Source organism: Mauremys mutica, unplaced genomic scaffold (assembly GCF_020497125.1).
Source record: "Mauremys mutica isolate MM-2020 ecotype Southern unplaced genomic scaffold, ASM2049712v1 Super-Scaffold_100108, whole genome shotgun sequence".
NCBI lineage: Eukaryota > Metazoa > Chordata > Testudines > Geoemydidae > Mauremys > Mauremys mutica.
Window position 1 is genome coordinate 183093 of NW_025423270.1, and position 11364 is coordinate 194456.

The window sequence follows — 11364 nt, forward strand, 5'->3', positions numbered from 1 at the left end:
CTCTGACTTATCTGCACAGCAATCAGGGGGGTATAGCTCAGCGATAGAGTGTTTAACTGCAGTTCAAGTGGTCCTTGGTTCAAATCCAAGTGCCCCCTTACAAACCTCTTCCTTCAACTAAAATAATGGCATTTCTGTTATGTTCAGGAGTTCTACTGAATAGGGATTCCTGAAATGAATAGAAACACTCAATGTTTTCCTATGCAAATGCATAAAAACCTAGCAAACATGTGCCTTCACTGAAATCAGTTCCAATCCTCTAAAGGATTAAAGAATCCTTATTGAGGTTGCAGGAAAAAACCATCCCGATGTGTAGAAAGAATAGTAAATATGGCAGGCGACAAGCTTGGCTTAACAGTGAAATCCTTGCTGATCTTAAACACAAAAAAGAAGCTTACAAGAAGTGGAAGATTGGACAAATGACCAGGGAGGAGTATAAAAATATTGCTCAGGCATGCAGGAGTGAAATCAGGAAGGCCAAATCACACTTGGAGTTGCATCTAGCAAGAGATGTTAAGAGTAACAAGAAGAGTTTCTTCAGGTATGTTAGCAACATGAAGAAAGTCAAGGAAAGTGTGGGCCCCTTACTGAATGAGGGAGGTAACTTAGTGGACAGAGGATGTGGAAAAAGCTAATGTACTCAATGCTTTTTTTTGCCTCTGTCTTCACAAACAAGGTCAGCTCCCAGACTGCTGCACTGGGCAGCACAGTATGGGGAGAAGGTGACCAGCCCTCTGTGGAGAAAGAAGTGGTTCAGGACTGTTTAGAAAAACTGGACAAGCACAAGTCCATGGGGCCGGATGCGCTGCATCCGAGGGTGCTAAAGGAGTTGGCGGATGTGATTGCAGAGCCATTGGCCATTATCTTATAAACTCATGGTGATTGGGGGAGGCCCTGGATGACTGGAAAAAGGCTACTGTAGTGCCCATCTTTAAAAAAGGGAAGAAGGAGGATCCGGAGAACTACAGGTCAGTCAGCCTCACCTCAGTCCCTGGAAAAATCATGGAGCAGGTCCTCAAGGAATCAATTCTGAAGCACTTAGAGGAGAGGAAAGTGATCAGGAACAGTCAGCATGGATTCACCAAGGGCAAGTCATGCCTGACTAACCTAATTGCCTTCTACGAGGAGATAACTGGCTCTGTGGATGAGGGGAAAGCAGTGGATGTGTTATCCCTTGACTTTAGTAAAGCTTTTGATACAGTCTCCCACAGTATTCTTGCCAGCAAGTTAAAGAAGTCTGGGCTGGATGAATGGACTATAAGGTGGATAGAAACCTGGCTAGATCGTCGGGCTCAATGGGTAGTGATCAACGGCTCCATGTCTAGCTGGCAGCCAATTTCAAGTGGAGTGCCCCAAGGGTGGGTCCTGGGGCCGGTTTTATTCAATATCTTCATTAATGATTAGGAGGATGGCGTAGATTGCACCCTCAGCAAGTTTGCAGATGACACTAAACTGGGAGGAGTGATAGATACGCTGGAGGGTAGGGATAGGATACAGAGGGACCTAGACAAATTAGAGGACTGGGCCAAAAGAAACCTGATGAGGTTCAACAAGGACAAATGCAGAGTCCTGCACTTAGGACGGAAGAATCCCATTCACTGCTACAGACTAGGGACCGAATGGCTAGGAAGCAGTTCTGCAGAAAAGGACCAAGAGGTTACAGTAGACGAGAAGCTGGCTATGAGTCAACAGTGTGCCCTTGTTGCCAAGAAGGCTAACGGCATTTTGGGCTGTATAATTAGGGGCATTGCCGGCAGATCGAGGGATGTAATCATTCCCCTCTATTAGACATTGGTGAAGCCTCATCTGGAGTACTGTGTCCAGTTTTGGGCCCCACACTACAAGAAGGATGTGGAAAAATTGGAAAGAGTCCAGCAGAGGGCAACAAAAATGATTAGGGGGTTGAAGCACATGACTTATGAGGGGATGCTGAGGGAACTCGGCTTGTTTAGTTTGCAGAAGAGAAGACTGAGGGGGGATTTGATAGCTGCTTTCAACTACCTGACAGGGGGTTCCAAAGAGGATGGATCTAGACTGTTCTCAGTGGTAGAAGATGACAGAACAAGGAGTAATGGTCTCAAGTTGCAGTGGGGGAGGTTTAGGTTGGATATTAGGAAAAACTTTTTCATTCAGAGAGTGGTGAAGCACTGCAATGGGTTACCTAGGGAGGTGGTGGAATCTCCTTCCTTAGAGGTTCTTAAGCTCAGGCTTGACAAAGCCCTGGCTGGTATGATTTAGTTGGAGATTGGTCCTGCTTTGAGCAGTAGGTTGGAGTAGATGACCTCCTGAAGTCCCTTCCAACCCTGATATTCTATGATTATATGATTAGATGCTCTAATGGTCTCTTCTGGCCATAATTTCTGAAAAACTGAGTGTAGCATTGGGAGCAGCGTCTGATGTTTCCCTGTCTAGCCAGCTTGCTGCCTAGAACGAACGCTCCTTGAGTGGGGTGATCCACAGGGAGTAGCTCAAACCTGCAAAGTGCCTGGGCAGGGGCAGGACATTGGCACAGCAAGGGATGGGTGTGGCAGTGACATCACAAAGGCCTTTTGCAGGACCTCAGACTATTGGTCAAAGACTATTGGTGGGGAGGTGGTGACCTCACAGAGAGATGCTGACATCAGACAGGCAGGACCGGGGCGAGGGGCCAGGGAAACCTCAGAGACCCCTGTGGCTTTGCTGCAGCAAGTCTCCTTCTCCAGGTCTCTCTTTGAGGACTGAGAGAGTATTCGGGTTCACAGACGTGAGCGCCAGGAGGAACCTCTTTCGAGTTTTCTCCTTCCCTTGTAGTGATTTTACTAGAAAACAGCCGTCCCTGTTTAGAAGGTAAGAGCCTCCTGTAGGTGTGAAACCTGTTCAGTCTGATCCGTCTGGTGAGAGTTGAATTCTAAGCATGGAAAACACGAGCTTAAGGAGGCAGAATTTTATTCCGCACCTGGGATTTTGTCCCTTAGAATCACTGGGGACATTGGGGTTTGTCCTGTTTGTTTCACCTTTTCCTCCATCCCTCCCTCCTTTCTCTTTATCTCTTGCTTCTTTTGTCCTTTCTCCTGTTCCCCTCCCAACACCAGGAGGGTGTGTGTGTGTGTGTGTGTGTGTGTGTTGCTGGGGAGTGCTCTGCAGCTCCCACTGTGGGAGGTCCACCCAAAAATGTGGGGCTGAAATAGTGCTCGGGCAGTGATCCCCATCAGTGACCTGGGCCATCCTTTGGGCTCTCTGGTGAGAACCCTCAGCCTCCCCTCCTCAGTCTGTACCCTGATTGGCTGAGCAGGGGGTTATTGACAGGGAGGAGACTCAGGTCTTTGTTCTTCTCTTTTAAGACCAAGGAAATAAGTCAGAACCAGTTCTATGTTTGATGAATTTTGCTGCTTCTCTCCATTAATGGTCTCTGAGCAGTTCATGATTCTCTCTAACCTTGCAGTTCTCCTCAAATACTTGCTGAATAATTCCTGTGCACTGTTGTTGGTCTGTAGCTCATCTGAGAGCACTTTATTCAGGTCATTCAATGTCTGAAATTCAAGGTCCGATGGTTAGTTTGAAAATCAGGGCTCTTGGGTCCTATTCCCAACTCTGCCCCTGACTGGCTGTGTGACCTCAGACAAGTCAATTCTTCTTTCTCACACGTACCTTCTCCCTCTTTCAAGTAGGGATAATAATGATCCGCTCCTACCTACCTCAACACACTCTCTCTTCCCCAAGACACACACTGTCTCTCCCCACACACACACTGTCTCCACACTGCAGTTGAAAAGCAGCTGGCAATCTAGTAGGATGCCCCTGGAACAACGGGACAGAGAAACCTGCATCACTGCAAGTGCAGCCATGGAGACACCACACACCAGCCTTGCCTAGCAGGGGCAGGGGGGCGAGAAGGGACATCATCCGAGCTCCCTGCATCCAGGTCACTTTCCTCAGCCGGGCTGTGTCGGGGAGGACAGAGAGCAGCAGCTTCTGATGCTCCCCTCACAGCCCAGCCCAGGTGGGGAAAGTGACCAGGACGCAGGGAGCACATAGTGTTGCTCCTCGCTCCCCCCAGCCTCTGTGGGGCCACGGAGGAGCACTGGGGCAGGGGAGAGCAGTGAGCACCTTTGCACGGCCACACGGTGCCCTTTGACCCCCTGGAGCCCTGGGCGGCTGCCGGGGGCCCCACCCCTAAGGCCGGCCGGGCTCCCCAGCACGAACAGCAGAGACACAGGGAGACTGGCCACCCACTGAGCAGAGGTAGCCTGGGCGGCTCGTAATGGAGGCTCGGGGGGGCTCAGCCTCCCCAAACCTTGCGTTGCCAAGGGGGCAGTGGGGCCCATGACTAGGGGCCCTGGCCAAATTGGGCCCCCCTGGGAAAGTCTCCCCCATGTGGGCCCCAGGGCTGGAGGAGCTCCCACTCCCTGCTACGGCCCGGGGGCTGCAGCAGGGGCACAGAGCTTCTCTGGTCTGGGGGCCGCAGCGGGGCAGGGGTAAAGGAGTGACAGGGTGGGGCCAGTGGGGGAAGGGGTGGAACAGAGGTGACAGTGGGTGGGGCCGTGGGTGGAAGGTGTGGAAGGGGGCGGAGCCACACACAGAAGTGGGGGGTCATGGTTCCGGTGCTGGGGCCCCCGCACTTGTTCTCCCTTTCCCTGGGCTTTGGCATCACTAGCCCCTGCTTAGCGAGTAGGGGTCAGTGGTCCCCAAAATGTGGGGCGTGACTCCTAGGGGGACACAGAGGAAGATTGATGGGGGCACCTCAGGGCCTGAGCCAGCCCCCATGGAGGGCAGGGAGGGAGCCCCACTCAGCCCCACTCTGTCCCAGCTCTTCCCCAACCCCACCCTCAGCCTGGGCCCCTGGCTCCCAGCCCGGCCTCGACCCCCTTACCCCTGTCCGCACCCCTCTCCCCAGCAAGCACCGGCCCCACTCCCAGCCCCGGTTCTCGACCGCGGCTTCCGAGGGGCCCCAGCCATGGGTACGAGGGCGCAGTGTGAAATGTTTGGGGACCACGGGGTTAGGGTGACGTCCTCAATCACTTCTCTGCCGTCCAATGAAAGCGATTCCTCCCCCACCCACCCCTCCGTCAGGACGGCCTAGGTACGTTCCGCTGCCCTTCACTCGTACACTAAGGAGAATAATATTTCATTCCACTCAATCCTAAAGTGATTTGTTACCCACCACCATCCCAAACTGGTCATTTTGGGGAAGCGGCCCCCTCATGCTGCATAGCTAGGCAGAGTAGGGGTGTCTGTGCAAACACGGTCTGTTCCTGAAGTCTTCCCCCAGCTCCTCACTAGATGTGAGGGGGGAGCTCATTCAGCCCCTGCTTATGCTTAGTATTTAAAAACTCCTTAGTGGCCCTATCTCTGCCGGCCTTAGATTTCTCCTCCTGTCCCCATCTTAGCAGCTCAGATGAGGTGGCTGAGTGGTTAAGGTGATGGACTGCTAATCCATTGTGCTCTGCACGCATGGGTTCAAATCCCATCCTCATTGGCTGCATTTACTTTTCATTCTCCTTTACAGACAACCATCTCCCCCCTTGGTACAATGACAGATCCAATAATGTTGCTTCTTGCAAACAAAAACCTTTTCAGAATCTCAGCTGCACCCCCGCCCTTGCTTCAAATAAAATGTCTAAATCCCAGATTTCTAAAAAAATTCTCTAGTCCTGCATTTCTTAGTTTTTATCTCAAAGGGGAACAGCCTCATAATCTGCTCCGAACACCTTGGGACATCCCCAAATTATTAAACTACCCCCAACCTGAGCAAGGCCACAACAGTGAACCAGAGCTAGTGCCTAGGCCAAGCTGTTCTGAAGGAGGCAACTCTACCATTTTCTCTCTGCTTCCCTTGGCAAAGTCTGACTGAGAAAACAGAATTCCCCAAACTGAAAATTTTCTGCTGAGAAACCACTACTAGTCTGTTTGGGGACTTTGGTTTGAATGTACTATTATTATTCTCTTCTGATTTCTGAATCAGTTTTGTCATCCAGGTGTATTTCCAGCTGTTGAGTTGTGGGGGAGAGAGGCCAATTCATAATGTCTCTACCCCCCCCCTTTCATAGTTTCTTCCAACTGGCTAGGAAGTACCTTTGCTAGGATGTGAGTCAAGCAGTGCCCATTGTTGCTGTGCTAGCTCGGAGAAGTCTGCATTGTACACGGTTCCTGCCTGGGATAGTCCTTGGGAGTGTGGTTCCTTTAATGGGCCAGCAGCGAGTCTGGCTCCTCCATTGTCACACTTGAAAGGCTGGTGGTGGGCATTTCCCAACCTCATCTCAGTAACACACACAGAGCAAAACTTCCCAGCCAATGCTACAAACACAAAACAACACAATATTAATGTTCAACAGACCAAGACTTTTGAAATGATACCTCACCAGGCAGACTTTGTACAAACCGTATCATCATTATAGGAGAGTGGTGAATATGGGGCTTCCAGGGTGCTGCTTTGAGCACAGCGTGCCACACCTGGGCTGACATTGCAATGGAGACGTACCCTTAGAGTCCATCTCTCCTGGGATAAAGAAGGCAGCATGGCTGGCCTGGACCATCTGATGTGGGCTCATGAAGCTGAAGCTGAGAGGCTAAAAACTGTGGTGCAGATATTTGTGTTCACATTGAAGCCTGGGTTCGGAAACCCTCACCCCTCGTGGGGTCTCAGAGGTTGGGCTCAAGCCCATCTGTCTGCACTGTAATTTTATAGTCTTGCAGCCCAAGCCGCATAACCCTGAGTCAGCTGACCGGGCTTTGCGACAGGTGCCCTGGGTGTGTTAATCGCAGTGTAGACATAACATTAGGCTACGTCTCCAGTGCAATGAAACACCCACGACTGGCCTGTGTCACATTAATCAGGGTCATGCGGCTTGGGCTGTAAAGTTGCAGTGTCCGTGTCTCGGCTCAGGCTCAGTCCCCTGCTCCAGGAGCCCAGAAGGTTGGGAGGGGGTTTAGCAAGTGGAAATGGTAAAACCGCAGGGGAGTATTACCCTGGACTCATGGCATTTCTCCATCGGTCTGTCTGCTTTGGGGCAGGGACAGAAACACGTCCCGCTGCTTTTGTTATTTCAAAGGGCGGTTTAGGATTTTCATTCTCAGACACGGTGCACAAAACAGGACTCAACCCTCGGCATAAACTAAACGAGCTGCCCACAGATTCTGGCAGCCACAATGAGCATTTGGTGTGAGAGCTCAGACCTGCCCCTGCCCAGAGGGACGGGGTCGTCTGTGAGGGGACTGGACCACTGACCTATCAGCTCCTAACTCCCAAACTTTCAGTAACTCTATCCTCAGTGCCTGTGAGTGTAATTTAAACCATAAGAAAAACCACACTAGGCTAGACCGAAGGTCCATCTAGCTCTGAATCTTGTCTTCTGACAGTAGCCAATACCAGGTGCCCCAAAAGCAACTCAGTAAGGTACCACTGGAACTTGAACCCAGGAACCCCTGTATACAAAACAGTGGTTTTAGCCAGCTAAGCCACGGTGCCTACAGTTGCTGAAGGGATCATGTCTGCACACACCTGACTCTCTGCCAACCTCCATCTGGGCCTGACAAGCTTTGCTTGTGTTTGGATTCAGTAAAGCAGAGGAGCAGGGGAAGTTTTACTCCCAAGGTTCTTTGGACAGGTCTACACTACAAAATTAGATCAGTGTAACTACATTACTCAGGGGTGTAAAAAATTTACCTCCCTAAGCAATGCAGTTATATCAACCTAACCCCGGTGCAGATAGCGCTGTGCCAACAGGAGGGCTTCTCCCAACAACATAGCTTGGGGAGGGGCTTGGTTAGTGAAGATGAAGAGAATAGGTAGACCATGGCTCTTGCATTTGGGGAGGCTGGGTGTGAGCGCTGGAAGCTCCCTAGAAGTGGGGGGCCCATTGGTGCCCAGACCATGGCACTGCCCCCCCACCCTTCTCCTCTCTCTGAGGCCCCCCTGTGCTCCCCCCTTGATTCTGTTTGGCCACTTCCCACCCCCGCTCTTCCTCTTTGGCTGAGGACGGCTGATCCACCTTTCGCTCGCTCCTCTCCTCCCCCAAGGCCTTCCTGCCTGCTGCTCGTGCCTCTCCACCCCCTACCACAAGGTCTGCCCACCAGCCACCACCGCCACCTCTCTGACCCGTCCCTGCAACCCACCCTGCCCACCATCCACACCTCTCTGCCTCTCCCCTGAGACATGCCGTGCCCACTGCCCCCACCTCCGAGACCTGCTCTGCCCACCGCTCGAACCTCTCTGCCCCTCCCCTGAGACCCACCCTGTCCACGTCTTTCTTTGGTCATCTGTTGTTATTCCATGAAACATCAAGAATGGAATAAAAAACAAAACAAATGGAATTACTCCAGAGTGAGGAAAGAAAGGAGCCACCAACCCCCTGGCATTGCTGCTTTAGTTAAAGTGTTTTAACTAAACAGCTATTGAATGTCCTCCCTATGCCCCTTTTGTCACCAGAGCACATCCCTGCCAGCAGTTCGTGGATGGCAACAGAGAGCAGTGCACTGTGGGTAACTATCCCACTGTGCAACTAGCTGCAGGGTGTTTTGGGAAGGGTTTGCAACGCCTCACGGGCTGGTACAGCATCACATGGGCATCTTACTAGATTGCCAGCTGCTTTTCAACTGCAGTGTGTGTGGCAGGGTAGAGACTCTTTGTGTGGGGGGAGAGACAGTGTGTGTGTTGGGGAAGAGTGAGTGTGTTGACCTAGATAGGAGCAGATCATTATTATCCCTACTTGAAAGAGGGAGAAGCTAAGGCTGAGAAAGGAGAATTGACTTGTCTGAGGTCACACAGCCAGTCAGTGGCAGAGTTGGGAATAGGACCCAAGAGCCCTGATTTTCAATCTAACCATCGGATCTTGAATTTCATACACTGAATGACCTGAATAAAGTGCTCTCAGATGAGCTCCAGACCAACAACAGTGCACATGAATTATTCAGCAAGTATTTGAGGAGAACTGCAACATTTGAGAGAATCATGAACTGCTCAGAGACCATTAATGTAGAGAAGCAGCAAAATCCATCAAACACAGAACTGGTTCTGACTTATTTCCTTGGTCTTAAAAGAGACCAACAAGGACCTGAGTCTCCTCCCTGTCAATAACCCCCTGCTCAGCCAATCAGGGTAGAGACTGAGGACGGGAAGCTGAGGGTTCTCACCAGAGAGCCCAAAGGATGGCCCAGGTCACTGGTGGGGATCACTGCCCGAGCACTATTTCAGCCCCACGTTTTTGGGTGGACCTCCCACAGTGGGAGCTGCAGAGCACTCCCCCGCAACATACACACACACACACCGACACCCCTCTCCTGCTGTTGGGAGGGGAACAGGAGAAAGGACAAAAGAAGCAAGAGACAAAGAGAAAGGAGAGAGGGAGGGATGGAGGGAGGAAAAGGTGAAACAAAAAGGACAAACCCTAATCTCCCCAGTGATTCTAAGGGACAGAATCCCAGGTGCGGAATAAACTTCTGCCTCCTTAAGCTCATGTTTTCCATGCCTAGAATTCAACTCTCACCAGCTGGATCAGACTGAACAGGTTTCAAAACTCCAGGAGGCTCTTACCTTCTAAACAGGGACGTCTGTTTTCTAGTAAAATCACTAAAAGGGAAGAAGGAAACTCGAACGAGGTTCCTCCTGGCGCTCACGTCCGTGAACCCGAATACTCTCTCAGTCCTCAAAGAGAGACCTGGAGAAGGAGACTTGCTGGAGCAAAGCCACAGGGGTCTCTGAGGTTTCCCTGGCCCCTCGCCCCTGTCCTGCCTGGCTGAGGTCAGCATCTCTCTGTGAGGTCACCACCTCCCCACCACCTTCGACCAATAGTCTGAGGTCCTGCCAAAGGCCTTTGTGATGTCACTGCCACACGCCTCCCTTTCTGTGCCAATGTCCTGCCCCTGGCCAGGCACTTTGCAGGTTTGAGCTACTCCCTGTGGATCACCCCACTCAAGGACCGTTCGTTCTAGGCAGCAAGCCGGCTAGACAGGGAAACCTCAGACGCTGCTCCCAATGCTATACTCAGTTTGCCAGAAATTAGTCGACTTTATGGCCAGAAGAGACCATTAGAGCATCTAATCTGACCCCCTGCATATCACAGGCCCCCTGTATGACACAAGAGCTACTTGGGTCTGTTCCTAGAATGGAAGCCGCCTATTAAACAAGTCCCAACAGATTTGCTACACCCTGGCCTCCTCCCATTCTCCACCCGTGAATGTTTTGGCTACTCCAACCTCCAAGCCAGACTGCCCAAGCCTCCCACCTCCTGTGTATTTGCTGTCCCTTCAGCAGGAACCCACCAGAACCCCCCCCCCAATAATCCCTACCTGAGCTGGCTCCACTGAAGCCATTTCCCTTCCCTGTCCCATGGGAGGATGGGATGAGCTGGAGCGAAACATGGACGACATCCTGCAGCCTGGCAGGGCGAGAAGGGCAGTTGTGGAGGTTTCAGAACAGGCTTTAGTTCATGTCACATCACGATTCTCCCAGGATCTTTCCCTGCAGAGACACAGCCTAGGCTCTGCCATGCTGGGAACATGCTCCATCTCTTTATTGCCGGGGAGACCTGGCCCCTCCTGCCAGGCTAAGCCCACAGGGAGATTTTTCAGCCTCCCCAGTAATAAAGTCTCTGAACAAAATGCTGGAAAGGAGCAGAACCAAAGGGGCTGGGCAGGCTTCATAGGGACACTGGCTCCTCCCTTCCCCTCCTGTGCGGCCATGTCCTGTCGCTGGCAGAGATCGGCTCCCCCATCTCCCCCCCAGAGGCAGCCGTGTATGCAGGCTCCCCCAGCCAGCACCCACTAACCCCCACCCACGCTGGGGGAGTGACACAGGACAGCAAATTCCACCTACCCAAGGACAAATTGCTGCAGATAAACGGGCTGGGTTCACATCCCAAAGCTGAGGAGAATTGAAGAATTATGAAGAAAATAGGAAAAATGAGAGACTAGAGAGTCAATAATTTTAGGGAAAATGGGGGAATCTCCTGGGATTTTCTAGCCACATGTGGGGAGGGGAGAGAGAAGGGGAAGAACTAGAGAGAATTGTTCTGAGGTTTTGAGAGGGAAAGAAATGGCACAAACAGGAAAAGGATGCGAGTGGCTCACCCCCGTGACCATAGGCGTGTGCAGCACATTTCATTAGGGTGTGCACCCAGGGAGCCCCGCCCCATCCACTGCCTCCCACTTCCTGCCCCCTGGCTGCCCCCCTCAGAACCCCCAACCCCCCCTGCTCCTTGTCCCCTGACTGCCCCCTCCTGAGACCCCCCCCCTGTAACTGCCTCCCTAGGACCCTAGCCCCTATCTGTCCCCCTAACCCTTATCCACACCCCCACCCCCAGACAGACCACCGGGACTTCCACGCCCCATCCAACCACTCCCCGCCCCCTGACAGGACCCCCAGAACTCCCGACCCATCCAACTCCCTCT

At 52.1% G+C, this 11364-nt stretch overlaps 1 non-coding gene across 1 annotated transcript; it reads left to right on the forward strand.

Moving 5' to 3' along the window:
• Positions 1-5373: 5373 nt before the first annotated feature.
• On the forward strand, positions 5374-5455 carry TRNAS-GCU. The gene has a single exon. It is a non-coding gene; the product is annotated as a tRNA-Ser (tRNA).
• The last annotated feature ends 5909 nt before the right edge of the window (positions 5456-11364 follow it).